Genomic DNA, 19,601 nt, shown 5'->3' with positions numbered 1-19,601 from the left:
CTTATACCAAAGAACTTTTATTTAGGTAAAGTTTACACACAGAGAAATGTCAGGTTTTCCATGCACACGAGGTTTGAAAAATATATTCCTTGTGCAACCAAAACTCCAACCAATATTTATAATATTACCATCACCCCATAAAAGAAATAATGTCCTTTAGTAATCAATGTAGGGCCCTACCTCACTTTACATCCTCCCCTTTAGGGTTCTTTTTTTCATTTTACACTTTAGAGGGGCTCGTGTCTGCCTTCATCTACCAAAGTATAACTTCAGTGAGGTTGGGGATACCATGACCCACTGTGGCCTCTCCAGAGCCAGGCAAGTGAATAAATGTTGGAGGGCCCTCCTGGATAAGCAGACGGCAAAACTTCCATTACAGATGCCCAGATGTGTGGCGCCTGGGTGGCTCAGTCGGTTAAGCCTCTGCCTTCGGCTCAGGTTATGATCCCAAGGTCCTGGGATCCAGCACCTCATTGGGCTCTTTGCTTAGCAGGGAGCCTGCTTCTCCCTCTGTCTGCCACTCCTCCTGCTTGTGCTCTCTTTTTCTATTAAATAAATAAAAGCTTAAAAAAAAAAGATGCATGGATGTGCCTATGACCTTATTTCTGAGTGCAATGCTGGGTGCAAAAGCACAGAAAGGAGATCCTGCTGGATATGGAAAAGCTTCCGAATTTAAAGAACAGAACAGGCTGGGTGCCTGGGTGGCTCAGTGGGTTAAGCCTCTGCCTTCAGCTCAGGTCATGATCTCAGGGTCCTGGGATTGAGCCCCGCATGGGGCTCTCTGCTCAGTGGGGAGCCTGCTTCCCCCTCTCTCTCTGCCTGCCTCTCTGCCTACTTTGATCTCTCTCTGTCAAATAAATATATAAAATCTTACAAAAACAAAAACCAGGACAGGCTTCAAGAAGTGCCCCACGATGGGACACAAAAACCTGCCAGTTTTGCCTCAAGACGGATCCACTCTTCTTCCAAGCAGAAGGATTCTCTTTCCAATCATTCAGTGAAAGATTAGCATGGTTCATCTCTGCACCAAAACCTACACCCTGGGTTTACAAGTTAGGGCTTTGCAGCCAACAGATATTCAACACATGATTCTTGAATAGAATTTCATGAACACCTGTCTTGTCTCATGATAGAGCTGCACCTGGTCCACCAACAACAAAGGCCTCAAGGACCCTGCAGGAAACCGGCCAAGATCTGGCTCCAGCCAGTAAGAGCAGCCTGATGAACACCAGCTCTGAGCCAGGCTGACCGAGTTCAAGCTCTGAGACCAACACTAGCCAGGTGACGCCGCGAGCGTCGCTTAGCCTTTCTGTTCGTCGGTGTCCTCATTTGTAAAGCAGGATGATGAAGAGAACAAGCTTCTTGTGAGGATTAAGGGGAACAACACACGTGAAGAGCTCAGCACGGGTCTTGCTTATACTAAGCGCTCAGCAAGGGTGTTCATTATTAACAATCCTCCGAGAAGGGCGAGCCTTCCAACAACAGCCCCCGGCTGCAGGAAGTAGGTAAAAAGTAGCCAGTCCATTCCATGGCCAGCCACAGCCTGGGGGAGACGAGGCCGCAGCAGGTAAGAGTCCGGGAGAGAGGGAGCCTCGGAGAATCTGAGAGGAGGGAGCAGAACAGCCCAAGGAGCGGGGAAGAAAAGCTTGGAATGGGGGGGCGGGGCAGTGGGGATTGAAGACGAGGTACAGGGAAATCCTGATGAGAGGATGGAAACTGGAAATGAATGACTAGTCCCTGAAATGGGAAGAAGTCAGTTCAGCCTTCAAACCTCAGACATCTGATTCCTTCTCCATTTTTTAAATTGGGCTACAGGCCCACACCAGGTATGTGCTGCATATTGGCGTGTGTACAAATATAGCACAGGTCTGTCATGAAGAAATGATTGCGGCAATAAACATAGGCCCTTGAAAATATAAATGGGGGGAAAAGAAGATGTGACATGTTTCTGTGGGAGCAGTCTCTGCTGGACATGTGATGTTCGGCTCTATAAATGAGCTAATACCACAAAGCAACTGCAAGTCAGTAAGGCCCGTGAGGGCTTTGCTCTGGAAAGCCGACCTGAGTTTTGCTCATTCCTCAATGAGAGCAGGGAAGGGGAGGCACGAATCAGATGCAGAGCAGCTTCCGAGTGATGATTTTCCTATTCCAGGCTACTCTCCCAGCATCACGGTGATTAATTATCCATCTCTGTAGTCCCTATTAGAAGCATCCTCCCAGGGAGAAAGCAATTGACCTTTAAAAAATGTAGCCCCTTCAGGGGCGCCCAGGTGTCTCAGTCAGCTAAGCGGCTACCTTAGGCTCAGGTCATGATCCCAGAGTCCTAGGATCAAGCCCTTCATGGGGCTCCTGGCTGAGCGAGGAGCCTGCTTCTCTCCTGCGTCTTTTGAAGGTTTAGATCTAGGACTGTCCCCTCGGTGATGTTCTAAAAATGCTTCCCTGGGCAGTTTGGCCATGACTCATCTGGCATAGAGTAACATTTCAGGGCAATTATTTTCTCTCTGTCTCCGAAACCAGGCTTATGGTCTAGTCGCTGTTGTAGGTTTCTCTTGCTGGGCTGATGGGACTTCACACAGCCATCTTGGTGATGGAATCGGAGTTACGTCTGTGCACAGAACCTCTCCACTCTGTCTGCATGTGGTGTGGCAGGAGAAGCTAAGGCAGAGGTTTCCCACTTGGTGCTGTGGAGGCCTGGGACATCCTCTCTGGGCCCTGAAATTTCTGGCTCCCTTTTCTGCCGGAATGGGCAGCTGTCCTCAATAAACAAGGGCTGTCGCTGGCACCTGTGGGAGCAGGTGGCCCTGCGTCCTCCCTGGCACGCTCAGTCTTTGATTGAACACAGAAACAATTTGACTTGGAAAGTGAAGAAGGGATTCCTTCCCAGGGGATTTGTTCACCTGGCAGCAGGTCTGGTTAGAAATTTACGGGCTGGCACAGAAAGAAAAGGAGAGAGGAATTCTGTGGAAGCCATACAGTCAAACTGGGCAGTCCTCTCTGAGTGAGGGCCTGATGTTGGAGTCCATGCCCCATGAGCAGGAACAAGTGGGCCTATTATTGGATAAAAACAATTACCTGCATGCCAGGAGGCAGCAGGCTGCTGGGGAATGGCCAGGGTTTTCTTGTGTCCTAGCCTTGTCCCTTCCCTGATAAGTGATCTTGAGCAAGTCACATCAACTCTCCAAGCTTCAGTTTTCTTACCTGTAGAAGAGAACTAATAAACACAAAAGTAGTGTGTGGGGAACGACTAAATTAGATCAGTCACTGAAAGTGCTCTGCAAAGTGTTTGACCCATAGAGGCTCCCCATTCTTGTGAGTTTCCTAAACTATTTCTCCTTTCCCTTTCCTGCTCGCTCTTAGAAAAGCATGGAGAATGGGAAAATAAAGAAAAAGCATGAAGAAAAAAAGGATAATCCAGGCAGGAAGGAACACGGAACTGGAAGGAAAAGTCTCAAAAGGAAAAGTTTAGGATGGTCAGAAACGAAAACAATGGTGGTATTTTGTGTCCTAATATGTTCTATGGTGGATAGCTATCTGTTTTTCCTACCTGCTCAGGGTCATTCCTTCTTGTGTTGGTTTTCTATTGCTGTGTAACAAATTACCTCCAAACCCAGCAGCCTAAAGCAATGCATATTCATTATCTCTCAGTGTCCATGGGTGGGGAATGTGAGTGTGGCTTCGCTAGACCATGCAGCTTAGAATCTCTCACAACTACAATGAAGCAGTTGGCCTGGGCTTCCCTCTACTTGAGTCTCAGGTGGGAAAGCCTCCACTCCCAAGTCCACCTGGTGATTGCCAGCAGGACTCAGTCCCTTGGAGGCTCTTTGCCAGAGGGAACCCTCAGTTCCTTGCCACATGAGTCTTTCTGCAGGGCAACTTACTTCATGGGAGCTGGCTACACCAGAGTGAGTAAGAAAAAAGGAAGGGGCAGGGGTCCCAGATTTTGGTTATGCAATATCAGAAGGGATAGCTCATCACTTTTACCATATTCTGTTCATTCTAGGTCAAGCTCACAGTCCAGAGAAGGAAAGGGGATTATAGGCCTGGATACAGGAGGTGGTAAGGATCATTTAGGACTGTCTTAGATGGCTTATTACCTCACTGCTCTTCTGATAAGAGCAACCCTCCTTCCTCTATAAAACCACAGATGATTCTGGTGGAGCTGCTCTCCATAATACCTGCCATCCCCTCCCCACCCCCACATGGGGATAGCACGAGACCCAGGTCTGGTCAGTCATCCCAACACATCCAGATGGCCACAGTGCTTGGGCCAAGAAGTATCCATGTGACCCAAGTTTGGCCAATCAGTCTTTCTCTGGGATTGATGTACACTGAAACAAGGAGACAGAAGTTCTCTTTTATCTAAAATCACTAGCATGAAATGGTATAGCCTGGGGTTTCCTGTGGTCATATCTTCTACTAGCCATATAAAGGATTTCTAACTATAATAAGAACAACTGAAGCCAGGACATTTTGAAGTAGAGACAAAAAAATTGAGGTTAAAAAGAGAGCTCAAATCAACCAGTGACATTTAAAAAAAAAAAAAAATTCCCTGAAGCTAGCCCCACACCTGAAAGCTAATATATCTCTCTTTTTTACTTGAGATAGCTTAAATTGTGTTGTTTCTTGAAGCAAAAAGAATCTTGGTTAACTCAACCTCAGTTTTTGCATCTGTAAATCAAGAAGCTGAGCTAAATGATCTCCCTGTTTTTTCTCCTGTATTTTGAGTTCTAAGATTCAAACTTAAATGACCTGATCCTTTACTAAGAAATAGATTGTTTAAAAGTGGAAAAGGAGGGGCACCTGGGTGGCTCAGTGGGTTAAGCCGCTGCCTTTGGCTCAGGTCATGATCTCAGGGTCCTGGGATCGAGTCCCGCATCGGGCTCTCTCCTCAACAGGGAGCCTGCTTCCCTCTCTCTCTCACTCTGCCTGTCTCTCCACCTACGTGTGATCTCTGTCTGTCAAATAAATAAATAAAATCTTTAAAAAAAAAAAAAGAACATTTAAAAAAATGTAAAAAAAATAAATAAATAAAATAAAAATAAAAGTGGAAAAGGAGCAGGAGGAGCAGCCTGGAGGAAGAAGAACACATAAGGGGGGACCAAAGGCACTCCTGTGACCAGTGGGAGCCACAGACCAAGACTGCCTTCTTCATAATGTGGGCAAGGCTCCAAGTTTTAACTCAGAGCTTTAAGAATGCCACCGAAAAGGACTCATGCCTCTAGTGATCCAGGGTGAGACCCAGACATATGCCTCTTTCACATGCTTCTGGAGCCGTGATAACATGGTGTAAGGGGCATGGGCTTTATTAACTAATTTACAGAGTTCTTACTATGTAATGTCTCACATCCCAGCTCCTTGACTTACTAGGTTTGTAACCTTAGGCAAGTGACTTAACTTTCTGTAAGACTCTGTTTCCTCATCTGTAAAATGGGCATAATTTAAACAAGAAAGAAATTTAAACAATTTCTTTCTCACAGGGATGTTGTGAGCATTCCATATCCATCAATGCCAGTAAAGCACCAAGCATAGTATTTGGCATTGCTGTTCTTAAAATACTTCTGCCTTGCCTTTTACATCCAGCTCAATATCAACTCTTCCACAAACCTTCCCCAACTGCCCTCCACCTCCTCAGTACTCCCACAGCACTTCACCACTCTCTGTCTTTCTAGCCCTAAACACCACATCACGCTTCCCTGCTCACACACTGATCACTCCTGGCAGACTATACCTTAGTTATCTTTGCGTCCCTGAAGGCTAGATCAATGTCAAGCACATAGTGGGAACTCAACAAATCCAAGTAGGTTGATAGACATCCACTCAATCCAGGATTGAGTCTCTCAAGAAGAGGAACAGACAGGCTGATTAGTATTTGACCACACCTTTTGGTTTCACTGCCTCGTTGGGCATGAAGGGTTTTTGTCAAGCGAAACTCTGATGTGTGTTTGTAAAAGCGCTTCTCAAATGAAACCACCAATTGCTCAAGTTAAAAGTAACAATTCCTTACAACTAAGAGGCCAGCCCATCAGTCCCTGGTGTGGAGCCCAGTGTTAACGGGTGCGGTGCTGCTGGTTTGGAAGCTGACCAAAGAGACAGTGTGTAAACACGACGGTTGCCTGGGTGCATAAGCAAAAAACCAGTGTCTCAGCGCCTCATCCCAGAGACACTCCAGCCACCGCATAGGTGACACCCACAAGTGGTTACTTGTCAGCTCCTGTCAAGTGCAGCAGCAAGGGCCAGCTATGCCCAAGATGCAGATATTAAGGACAAAACCAGAGTAACAGCAATTTTTATCGTGTGTGTGTTTGGGAGTGTTCAGAAAAAGAGATTTTTCTTTTTTTTTTAATTAAGATTTTATTTATTTATCTGACAGAGACACAGTGAGAGAGGGAACACAAGTCGGGGAGTGGGAGAGGGAGAAGCAGGCTTCCTACCAAACAGGGAGCCCAATGCGGGGCTTGATGCCAAGACCCTGGGATCATGACCAGAGCTGAAGGCAGACACTTAACAACTGAGCCACACGGGCACCCCAGAAAAAGAGATTTTTCTGAGATTTTTCTGTGTTGAAGGGAGAAGGATTGCTCTACTTTCGACACCATATTCTTCTGTCTGGCTGGGGGGACTAGAAGGGACATTTTGTTGGAAGCACCCACCCGCCCGAGCACAGAAAGGCCCTCTAGAGAACAGTCTGCTATGCTGCATGAGCCTGACTGTGTGGCACCTGATTTCTCATTAGCACAAATCCCAGGGAAGCAGTCCAAAGTACTTTTGGAACTGTAAGGGAAGTAGGGGAAAAATGAGAAACCTGCCTGGCTGGGGTGGCATAAATAATGGAATAAATCATTTTAAATATAATTTATATTCCCCTGTGTTGACTGGAATTCAATCTGAGCACTTACAGGACTGCAGGGGAAGGGGGTGGCGCGGGTCTCCTATCACAGGACAGGAGTACAATAAAACTCTTATTCCCAATTCCTCTTCCCCATCTGTTTGTTTCTGTTCATTCCCTCATTCATCTATTCATACCCTGCCTGGTTCCTGAAAGCAAGGCAGTCTCACCCTCTATAAGCACTGAGGAGCTATCAGTGGCTTTTAAACAGGGGAACTCCATAATCACATATGACTTTTAGATCATCTGGAATCAGCATTGAGAATGGAATTTGAGGAGACAGAGGCTAAGAGCCATCCACGTGAGTCCTCACTGGTAGTTGTGGAGGGGAGAGGACAGAGATTATTTAAGAGATAGAATCATCAGGAACCTTTGTTGGCCCAATATAGATGGCAGAGAGAGTAGAAAATAGAAAGTTTCTTGTTTAGATGACTTTGTGAATGCCGACAGTAAAAAAGCAGGTTGACAATACAGGAGGGGGCCAGCTTTGGAGACAGGGAGATAGAGAGCTCAAGGAACTGCCCTAGTGCCAAGTACCACCAAATGATGTGTCCATTACCAGTGTATGGGACAGATAACATGGTTCCTGAGGGCCAGTCATGACTCTGGCAGTCCGTTGATCATTTAGTATTGCTCTGTCCTCCATCCACAGCTTGTCTTACATGTTCCACCGGCATGGTCACTATGGGCACTAGAGAAACTTTGAGAGAGTGAAGGACTAGAACCATACTTCAAGCCTAGAATCCACCTTCAAAGAGCCAACCAGAAGGCCTCTCTTACTGAGACTGAGCCACATGGGGTACCACTTTAACCTAGAGATATCTGGAAACTGGACAGAAATCAGCACATCATGGAAAAGTGAGTACAGGAGGATAGATAATGTGACTGTTGTGATTTTTCTCATAGTGCCTTCTTTTTTTTTTTTTTTAAAGATTTTATGTATTTATTTGACAGAGAGAAATCACAAGTAGATGGAGAGGCAGGCAGAGAGAGAGAGAGAGAGGGAAGCAGGCCCCCAGCTGAGCAGAGAGCCTGATGCGGGACTCGATCCCAGGACCCTGAGATCATGACCCGAGCTTAGGCAGCGGCTCAACCCACTGAGCCACCCAGGTGCCCCCTCATAGTGCCTTCTTGAGTCCCTACCCAAATCTGACCTCCTAGACTGAAAGATGGACAGGAGAAAGAAGTCCTTTCAAATTAGCCTAGTTATCTCTCTTTTGCCCAAAACGCCTTCTTCCCATCTCAGAGCCTCTGCTGCTCCTTGCATGTCCCCAGAATGCCTTCTCTTTCCACTATGGACAAATCTATAGGCTGGCCAGCTTTCTGAGCTGAAGGATTGCTGTCTCTTAGAGCAATAATACCTCTGGATTTGGTAGGCTGGCTGTTTATAGTACAAAAAGAATACTGTTGTTCAGGTTGGGAATTTTTTGTGTATTGCTTATTTATTCTCATCTTGTTTTTAAATACACCTTTGAGGCATTTTGCAGTATAACTTTTATTTCCCCCCAAATAAGTACAGAAGGACTGGGGTATGTTTCCCTTGGCCTAGAGAACCTACAGAGCAAATGTAGAGGCTCCCCCTGCTGGCTGGTTTTGCTCCTGCAGCCCTGTGTCCGCTAGCCTTGGAGAAGTCCTGTGTCTCCTCAAAGGGGAGAAGGAATCACCCAGCTTCAGAGGACACCCTTGTCTTCACAAACAAGGCTTGGTGTCCCTAGTAGACTGATTATGTTTAAAAATCTTTCCATCCCGGGGCACATGGGTGGCTTAGTTGTTTGGATATCGGTCTTTGGCCGGAGTTGTGGTCTCCGGGGTTCCTGGAATGGGGCCCTATGATGGGGATCCCTGCTTGCCCCTCTTCCTCTTCCCCTCCTCCCATTTGTGCACTCTCTCATGCTCCCTCACTCTCTCTCAAATACATAAAAATAAAAATTTAAAAAACTCTTTCCATCCCTTTCTGCCCTTCTCTTTTTACTGGCTCTTGCACAAATACTCAATTCAGGGTCTTATAGTTCCTTTGTGGAACATATATCGGGTCCTGAGTCTGAGCCAGCCCTTTGCTAGCAGCGGGAACACTAAGGTGAATGCGACCCACTCCCTCTGTGCCTTTAGGAGTCCCCCAATAGCAGAACTGTCCTCTTTCCATACTAAAGCCCCAGGCACCCCATGTTGGGAACACTCAGATGGAAGGGGCTCCCCACCCAAAGGCCCAGATAGATAACATCTGTTTAGGACGTCCAGGAAATAGGAGTATTTTATCAGCAGTTAACTTTGAGGTTATGGTGGGAGTGCTCCACTTCACCCAGGGGGAACTTCTTCTTTGAGGGCTTCCCTGCCTGGGTGAAGGGGAGGGCTAGAGCAGTGGTCCTCAACCTGTGATTCCCACACTAGGGGCAGCAGCATCACCTGGGAACTTGTTAGAAATGTAAATTCTCAGGTCCCACCCCAGTCCTACTGAAAGGCAACTGGCAGAATGGGACCCGCAGTCCCATCCAGGAGATTCCGTTGAACCCTCAAGTTTGAGACTCTCAAGGTTGACATGGTCACATCTGGCAGCGCTGCTTGCTAGCTTGGCTTCATGAGATCCGGCACCCTTTTGCCTCCTATCAGCCTCAGAACCACACTTCAGAGGTCCCTGCTGTATACCCTTTCCCTCACAAATGAGAACAGTGAGGCAGGCAGATGCGTGGTTTGCCAGAGGCCATCTTGTCAGGGAATCTTCCCCCAGGCTTCCCAAATTACCAGAGAGGAAAAGGGAGGCCAGCAAAAATGACCATCCGGCGTCCCTCAGATCCAGCTGCTCATGGTGGTCTTCCTCTCCCAGGCCTAGCCGGGTACCTAGGAGCCCGGGGCCCAGGCACAGGCTATGTGGCACCCCACCTGGTCCCCCTCTTCTCTCCTCTGGGGTGACATTGCAGTCAGCTTTTTCCTCTTTGATCACACTGGTCCTGCCTGCCACTCACTCAGAGATGAACACAAAGGGCCCAGCTGTGAGAAGATCACAACAGGATTTGGTTTTGTTTTTATCAATCCCCAGCAGCTAAAACTCCGTGCCAATCATAGAGAGATGGGAAGTCACTAGAAAGACAGGAAATGTTTGAGGATGGAAACGCATCCCCCTTAGCCTGTTCATATGGCACAGATGTCTTTTCAGACTGGCAGACTGGCATGGGCAGAATGCTCTGCCCTCCTCACCCCACAATAGTCACAGGTGTTGATTTTTGTAGAAAGGAAGTTGTGGGGGAGAAAAGGAAAGAAGAATGCATCTTGGTTAATGTTAATATCTTTATTGGTATTGTCAGAAGCATAAGGTCACGAAGGGGAGGTTGTGCTTTTAAGATGCAACTTTCTCTCCAGGAACAGAAAGATGATCATTCCCCCCACCTTTTTTTTTTTTAAAGATTTTATTTATTTATTTGACAGACAGAGATCACAAGTAGGCAGAGAGGCAGGCAGAGAGAAAGGGGGAAGCAGGCTCCCCACTGAGCAGAGAGCCCAATGTGGGGCTCGATCCCAGGACCCTGGGATCATGACCTGAGCCGAAAGCAGAGGCTTTAACCCAGGCGCCCCCTCCTTTTCTGAGCACTGTCTGTGTGGGGCTGCACTTAGCCCTAGACAGTCTTCCTGTTCCTCCCCACCTGTTACAGCCTCTGCAACAGGTCCCATATTCCTTTGTTTCAAAACAACACCACATACACACTTCCATCGGGCAGGGAGTGGAAAGAACTGTATACAAAGGAAAAGCTATTGTTTTTCACCAAGTATGGAGAAGTCATTCTCACAGGGTGCTCTAATTGGACATTGCAGGATTGAGGAAGCACTGGGGAAATCATCCAGTTAAGAGGACAACCCTTTCTCACACTCGCAGTAGGAGCTCCTCTCCCTCCAGCCCTCTTGGTAGGTGGGCTTTACAGAAAACCCTGTTCTGTTCAGAGGGGTTTCAGAAGGTATTCGTAGTCTAGCTGGACTTTGGGACTAGAATTAAGAGGATTTGTAGCTATATGGTAAGGGGAGCTCAGGGAATAAAAGTCTTGTGAATCTTACACACACACACACACACACACACACAAACTTACACACCTACAGCTGATTCTGTTTTGTTTTCTGGATATCCTACTTCATTCCAAGATAGTGGCCCATCTTATTTCTTAACCTGAGGAGCACTTGCTAGGTGGAAAGCTGATGTTTCTAAAAGATGAACTCTTTCCCAGGCTTAAGTGGAAGTTTAATCTCATTGTGGATATTCTGGAAGTAGGCAGTGTCTGGGGAAGGGACATGGGTTGAGCTGAAGGAAGAGGAAGATTCATAGGTTCATTCGTGGATTGGGACCAACTCTCTGTGCCCTATTTGTGCCCCAGGGATATGGCAGGGCCTCTAGGAGGAATGAGCCATCCAGGGAGGCTAGAGCTAGGTCTGGGGACTACCCAGTCCACACAAAGAGAGTGTCTTGGTTAACAGAAATAAGATGGCCTGGATTTGAACCTAGGCTCTGCCACTTGCTGGACATGAGATGTGGGATAGCTACTTCCCTTTGTGTGTCTCAGTTTTCTCACCTGTAAAAAGCATTTATTGAGCTATAGGCCAGCTACTGTCCTAGGGGCTTGCAAGACAGGAGTAAACAAAATTAAGATCCTTGTGTATGGTGTAAGAGAATGGTCAAGTTTCATTCTTCTATACATAGCTGTCCAATTTTCCCTGCACCATTTATTGAAGAGATTGTCTTTTTTCCACTGTACATTTTTTCCTGCTTTGTCAAAGATTAGTTGACCATAGAGTTACAGGTCCATTTCTGGAGTCTCCATTCTGTTTCACTGGTCTACGTGTCTGCTTTGTGCCAGTACCATGCTGTCTTGGTGATCACAGCTTTGTAGTAAGGCTTGAAATCAGGCAATGTGATGCCCCCAGTTATGTTTTTCTTTTTCAACATTTCCTTAGCAATTTGAGGTCTCTTCTGGTTCCATACAAATTTTAGGATTGTTTGTTCCAGCATTTTAAAAAATGCTGGTAGAGTTTTGATCAGGATTGCATTGAAAGTATAGATTGCTCTAGGCAGTATAGACATTTTAACAATGTTTATTCTTCCAATCCATGAGCATAGACTACTTTTCCATCTGTTTGTGTCTTCTTCAATTTCTTTCACGAGTGTTCTGTAGTTTCTTGAGTACAGATCCTTTACCTCTTTGGTTAGGTTTATTCCCAGGTATCTTATGGGTTTTGGTGCTATAGTAAATGGAATCGATTCTCTAATTTCCCTTTCTATATTTTCATTGTTAGTGTATAAGAAAGCAACTGATTTCTGCTCATCGATTTTGTATCCTGCCACATTACTGAATTGCTGTACGAGTTCTAGTAGTTTGGGGGTGGAGTTGTTTGGGTTTTCCATGTAAAGTACCATGTCATCTAGGAAGAGAGAGAGTTTGACTTCTTTATTGCCAATTTGAATATCTTTTATTTCTTTTTGTTGTCTGATTGCTGTTTCTAGGATTTCTAGTACTATGTTGAACAAGTGATGAGAGTGGGCATGCTTGTGGTGCTCCTGATCTCAGAGGGAAGGCTGTCAGCTTTTCCTCATTGAGGATGATATTTGCTGTGGGTTTTTCATTGATAGATTTTATGAAGTTCAGGAATATTCCTTCTATCCCTAGATTTTGAAGCGTTTTAATCAGGAACGGATGCTGTATCTTGTCAGATGCTTTTTCTGCATCAATTGAGAGGACCATGTGGTTCTTCTGTCTTCTCTTATTGATTTGTTCTATCACACTGATTGATTTGCAAATGTTGAACCCATCCTTGTGGAGCTTACCTTCCAGTAGGGCAGACAGACAGGAAACACTATTAATATAAACATCATAAAGCATAGTATATTAGAAGAAAGTGCTCTGGGAACAAAAGTACCACAAAGGAACAAGACGGGTGGCTGTTGGGGGTGAAGCCCAGATGCAGGCAGTCAGACTGGGCCTCGCAGGGAAGGCAACAATTGAGCAAAGACTTGGAAGAGACAAGAGAGAACCGTGAGTCATCTGGGAAAAGAATGTTCTAAACTGAAGAGTAGCTGCATATGAAATTATTCATGTGAAGCACTACTGAGTCCCTGGCACTTGAGTAACATTCCATAAACACGAGCTGTTGTTATTATTATTTTGATTCCCGAGTGTGGCCCAGCAGCTCCCCGACACCAGGGTACCATGTGGGCGCAGAAAAGGAGCATCTCCACAGTTATCAGTATGCCCTGAACTGGGGCAAGCAACAGCCGGGTCCAAAAGAACAAAATGTGCCAGCAAGGATCCTGCTGTATCTAATGTCTGGAGATACTAGAAGTTGCATAGGTAGGAGGGGCTCTGCCAGCAGGGGCGGGGGGATAGCCTTAGTCAGAGGGGTCGGTGGTGTGGAGGTAAGGAACAAAGGCAAAAGATACAATTAAATTTCCTTATAACCTGCAGCCCATGGACAAATACTGGAGGCAAGCAAAGTAGGCTATTCCTCCAGGAAACTCCTCTATCTGTCTTAATGTCAATGGTTTGCTAGGGGGGAAACATAGCTTGGCAATAGCCAGGTCTCCAGGATCCTGTGAGTCTTAACCATATGCAAGCTCTTTTGGAAATGGCCCTTATCCTTACTTCCCTGAACTCCACAGTATATAATCGGTTGCTCCTCGCAATCCAGGGGCAGCCCTTTCTGCCCAAGGGTCCTGTCTCCGTGCATTAACAAAACAACCTTTTTGCAATGAAGATGTCTCAAGAATTCTTTCTGGGCCTCCGAATCCCAACATTTCCTACATCAGTGACCAGGCAGAGCAGCATGTGACTCTGGGGAAACCAGTTCACCTACAGTCAAAAATGTTTGGGCTCCATAGACTGGGGGCCTTAATTGTGTTAGAATTCTATAAAGTGTTGAAATCCTGGAAAAGGCTTTAGTGCTTTTCTAACCTGACCCACTCCTTTTTTTTTTTTTTTAAGATTTTATTTATTTATTTGACAGACAGAGATCACAAGTAGGCAGAGAGAGAGAGAAAGAGAGAGGGAAGCAGGCTCCCTGCTGAGCAGAGAACCCGATGTGGGGCTCGATCCCAGGACCCTGGGATTATGACCCAAGCCAAAGGCAGAGACTTCAACCCACTGAGCCATCCAGGTGCCCCCTGACCCACTCCTTTTTATAAGCAAAGGAACTGAGACTCGGAATCATGAAACAACTTACCCAAAGTTACATTCAACTTGTCAGGACTCTTTCATTCACAGTGACAGAAACCCAACTTAAACCCAACTCAAACCCAGCTCAAACCAAAAGGGAAGAAGACACTGACTCTTATAACTGGAAAGACCAGGACTGGTCTACACACCAGGATCTAGACAGAGATTTAAGAATGAAATCCAGGATTTATAATAGAGACAAGATGAAAAGCAGACTGCTGTCCCAGTATTCAGAGAAGACAAAGGCACCCATGAGGCTCACTGAAATATACAAGACTTTTCTTAAAAGGCATTGTGGTCTATTTCCCAGAACAAAATAAATCAAACATCTACTCTGTGGGAGGCAGAGGATTGCTTGCAACCCTAAATAGCACTTTTCTCCAAGGTCTTCTCTGTAAGAGTCTAAAAGGGAAGTTGTGAATTTGTGGCCCTTGAAACTAATCAAATCTCCAGGTGTGCTTGGTCTGATTCACATAGTTAGGGTGTTTTTTAAAAAACATTTACTTATCACATAACTTTGACCACTATTTGCCAGGTATTGTTCTAGGCACTTGGTGTACAAAAGCCAGCAAATTAAGATAAACGATTATTGCCCTCATATTCCTTGAGTATGGTGGTAGGAAATGGGCAAAACAATCAGTAAGTTTTTTAAATTATTATTTATTTAGAAGGTGATAAATAGTATGGAGAAGGAGGGAAAAAAAAAAACAGGAAAAGGGGAGAGAGCACAAGTGGGAGGAAGAGGGTGTTGCAATTTTAAGAAGGGTAGTCAGGAAAGGCTTTGATAAGATGATGACATTTGGACAAAGACCTGAAGAGAAGAGGGACCAGGTCTTGTAGATGTCTAAGAGGAAGATCATTCCAGAAGGACCAGCCATTGCAGAGAACTTGAGGCAGAGGCATATCTATGACGTTTAGGAAATGTCAAGGGTGTCTGTTTTTGGTTTTGACTTCATTTTGTTTTGAATCCATATGAGCTGCCAACATTTAAATTTTGAGGGAGTTCACATTAACATCCAGATTTCCAACTTCTCTCAAAAGAAGAAAAATTCAGTTAAGACCTAGCAGTGGTGGCACCAAAATATTTCATAAGAGAACGAGCTAGATCTGAGCCCTGCTCTTCTATAATGGCACAAGTACTTCCAGTTCAACACAGTTCCTCTCCCACTCCCAGGTCATGGACAGCTACTTTATTCATTTTAATTGTGTGCTAGTCAGGCCCCTTGCAAGGATTTAAACCCCTGTAGTCTGCATATTAGGTTAGGCTAAGCTGTGATCATAAATAAACCCTGACTGCTTGGTGGCTTAATTTCACAGATTTGTTTGTTTGTTTGTTTGTTTGTTCAGACAAAATTCAGCAGGGTGGGGTTATTCTTCTAGGCTTCTGTCCTCCATGTACTGACTCCAGGATCCAGATCATTTCCATCTTGTGGCTCTACCATTTCAACGTATCAGTTTCCCAGTCACCACGGACAGGAAAGAGAGAGCATGGAGGGGACACACTTGCCCTTATATACTTCCCACTGGAAATGAGACGCATCACTGCTGCTCACACTTTATTGGCTAGAATTAGTCACATGGCCTTGCCTAGGTTCAGGGAAGCTGAGAAGTGTAGCCTTTAGTGTCCGGGGAAGGAGAAAGAACTGGATACAGGTAAGAAGTATCAGTCTCTTCCTTACCGTTGTTTAAAACTCTCTAAAGGGGCGCCTGGGTGGCTCAGTTGGTTAAGCGTCTGACTCTTGGTTTCAGCTCAGGTTGTGGCCTCGGGGTCATGGGATCCCACCCTACATCAAGCTCCCCATTGGTCAGAGAGTCTGCTTGAGATTCTCTTTCTCTGCCCTTCCCCCCACTCATACACACACATGCTCTCTTTCTCTCTAAAAGAAATAGATAAATCTTTTAAAAAGAAGAAGAAGAAAAGAAAAACACACTGTGTTTTAAAACTGAATATAGTCCCAGTCAAAACCACCTGGTTATATCTACATGATGTGATGTCACTGAGAATTTTCTGGAGAGCTGAGCTAGCCAGCCAGATGGCTGATTAATCTAAGCAATCTTTAGTAAATTATACATGACACAGAGGTGAAGTGCATGAGCTCCGGAATTAGAGAGACTCTCAAAATTATGGCTCAAATATTTCCAACAGTGTGTCTTTTAATCTCGCTACACCTGTTTCCTCATCTTTAACATGCAGATGGTCAGAGAACCTGCCACATACAGTTAATGTAAAGATTAAAAGGTATTACACATACAAAGTGCTTTGAAGAGTATTTAGTAAGTATTCATCAAGTCTTCAATAAAAGTTGGTATTATTATTATTATGAGATTTTTTGAGATATTTTTAAATTTTATGTTGTGAAGTATTCGAGACTGATAAGTTACAAAAGTAGTACAAAGAATTTCCATATACTTTTCTCAAATTCCCCAAGTGTTAATATATTATCACACTTTATTATTTTCAGCCTCTCTCTACACACATGCAGTTCTTTCTGAAATATATGAGAGGAAATCACAAACAGGATACCCAAAGATCTCTAAATATCTCATTGTATATGTTCTTAAAAAAAAAAAGGGAATTTTCATATATAACCATGGCGTAATTGCCAAAATCAAAAAACTGGCATTGAAACAATAATATGTAATCTTTGAGCCTTATTCAGATTTTGCCAGTTGACCCACTAAAGTCCTTTCTCTGGTCCAGGATTAGACTCCCAACCATAGGTCGTGTTTAGTTGTCATGTTTCTTTAATCACTTCTGAGACTGTTCTTTCATGACCTTGACATGTTTTAAGAATATAGGCTAGTTCTTTTGCAGAATATGCCTCAGTTTGGGTTTGTCTAATGTTTCTTCATTATTAGATCTGAGGTTATGCATTTGTGTCATGAATATTCCAGATGCCATGAGGCTCTTCTCAGAGCACATGATGCCTTTTTGTCCCATTCATGATGGCGTTTCCTTTGATCCCTTGGTTAAAGTGGTATCTGCCAGGTTTCTCCATTGTAAAATGACTAATTTTAGCTTTGTAGTAAGTATTTTATGGGGGGATACTTTGAGACTGTATTCTTATCTTGTTTCTCATCCTACTGTTGCCCATTAATTCTTAGCTTTTCTTGGGGCACCTGGCTGGCCCGGTGGGAACGAGCATTGACTCTTGATCTCAGGGTTGTGAGTTTGAGCCCCACGTTGGGAGTAGAGATTACTAAACTAAATAAATAAACTTAAAAAAAGTTTTTTTAGCTGTCCTTGATGAATCTTGCCTGAAGCAGTTACTACTGTGATGGTGAGCAAATAGTAATTTTCTAATGCTGGCTTTCCTTCTACATTCCTCATGAGTTATCATTATCCATCAGTGCGTCTCAAGCCTCTCAAAGAACTGGGCCCTCTGGTATAAGACTACAAAATGAGCCATTAAATTAAAGATCATGAACAATGAAAGAATGTGGCAATATCCAGGGAATTGTGGAATGTGCACTGATGTTTCTATAAGAACTTGTAATCTCCAGCATGAATGACTGTGGCCACCATCACTACCCACAGACTTCCAAACTGGTGAATTAGGGCGGGGTAGCCTGGTGCATGTTTGCACATCTTTCAGATTATCCACAATAAACTGTGCCTCCTAGGACCTAGTATCCTCTTGGTCACATCAGAGGAGGAGGGTGCTTTACCAGGCTTTCGGAGAGCATGGGAATGAAAGAGAAATCAAGGGTGGATGTACTGAGAGAATCAGTATGAAGGGGAATTCAGGGTGTTTTGACTATTACAGGTCATGCGACAGGTGAACCAGTAAGAGAGGAAGACCAGAGAGGGAGGAATAGCATGGTGTTGTGGAAACTATGGTAAGAATCCAAAGAAAGAGAAAGTATCCAAGGTTATCTTCCACTCTTGAGTATAGTGTTGGATTTGGAGTGACGTGGGTGCTTTTGATTAGAAACACTCAGGTTGAACATTGTCAATATGCCTGACTTCATAAAGTAAGAAAGATTGAAAGATTTAACATTTGATATCTATTATGTATTATATATTATTATATATTGTATATTATTTATTTATTATATGTTGTATATAGATATAGATATTTGATGTGAGCCTTGGGGTGTCTGTCCAACTCCTTTCTTTAAAACAAAAGTCATACGGCCAGTCCTCTGTCCAAACAACCCCATGCCCAAGTCCACCAGGATGTACAGGGTCTGCCATTAGGGCTCTGACAACAGGGTCTGGGAGGCAACTCGGCTCCCTCCAGCCTCCATGAAAAGGAACCAAGCCCAAGGTCCTGGTATGTCTGTCTCAGCTTTACCTCAGTAATGGCAGCTTGCAAAAACTGCACCTCCCCTCTGCAATCTCATTTACCTTCTTCTCCCTCTCCAACCCCCACTGCCTCCCTTTCCTACATATGACCCACAGTCAGGAGTATCAAGGGTGACAGAAATCAGCAGCATGAGGTCATAGGGTGTGGTGTTTAAGTAGTGCATTGATGACCTTTGAGAGGCCAGTTTTAATAAAAATTGCGATCATTCCAGATAAATCGGCTATAGCCTACACTTTCCAGAAAGACAGGTTAGCTAGCAATCTGACAGGAAAGCATAACTGTGGTATAGGTTTTTCAGTCAAGACTACAGGACCTGCTTTGAGAAGCTAGAGGAGAACAAGAACTTGAGGGTGCCAGCAAGAGGGTGCTAATGAACATTGGGGATTAAGTGGAGAATCACTGGAGAAGATCCCCAGGAAAGGCTAGCTTTGGGGTGAAAAATAGGATGTGGCTTCTCTGGAAATAGAAAGAATGAAGGGGGTGAGACAAAGGATGGATGGAGATGCAGACAAAACTGAGAGAGTAGAGAGAAGAGCTGAGGCCTTGACCTTCTCAGTAAATTAGGGGTAGAGTTCATCTGTGGCAGTAGAGGGAGGTCAGAAGTTTTTTTAAGGAGAATGAGAAGAATATGGAACAGCTGCCTCGATGAATACAATAGAAAGCTAAGAGGACTGAAAGCTGTTCTGACAACAAAATGACTCATGAATCTGAAAAACAAACATACCTGGATAATGCATTGGATACAGATTGACTTTCTCCAGAAAAGTCTTTATAGGTCTCTGCTGATTGTAGTGTTTATGGGATCATCTATCTGAATGTCTGAGTCTGATAGGAATCCCTGGCCGACTAACCAGTGGCTGGAATAGCTATTAGCATGTACTTCTCAATACTTAGAGAAATGAAATTTTCCACTCACTGTAAGCTCTTAAAATCCTAATTATCCTCTTGGAGGCTGGCCCTCTCAATTTCAGAAGCTAGCTCAGCTCCTTTACAAAGGAAGGAAATCCCACATAAATGCACGTGCACACACACACAAGTACCCATTCATATACACCACAAATAAAATAAATCGATCTTCATTTCCTCATCCAGTAAGATACTCTAAGTCACTCCTTGACACATTGACTTTCTGGTAATCTCATCATTGATCATTCCAAACACAGTAAGCTTTCTACCCACTCCAGTGACACCCAGCAGCTGGTTTTGGTTAGAAGATGCATT

The 19,601-nt window shown here is 44.6% G+C and overlaps 1 long non-coding RNA gene across 1 annotated transcript; it reads left to right on the top strand.

Annotated features, from left to right (window-relative positions):
• The first annotated feature begins 1,475 nt into the window (after positions 1–1,475).
• Positions 1,476–15,495, top strand: LOC309872500. Its single transcript, XR_014315912.1, has 3 exons — positions 1,476–1,567; positions 10,691–10,780; positions 15,451–15,495. It is a non-coding gene; the product is annotated as an uncharacterized lncRNA (long non-coding RNA).
• The last annotated feature ends 4,106 nt before the right edge of the window (positions 15,496–19,601 follow it).

The sequence above is a fragment of the Mustela nivalis genome (assembly GCF_964662115.1).
Source record: "Mustela nivalis genome assembly, chromosome: 8".
Taxonomy (NCBI): Eukaryota; Metazoa; Chordata; class Mammalia; order Carnivora; family Mustelidae; genus Mustela; species Mustela nivalis.
Note: the sequence above shows the minus strand (reverse complement) of the source record. Positions and strands in the feature narration are given on the sequence as shown.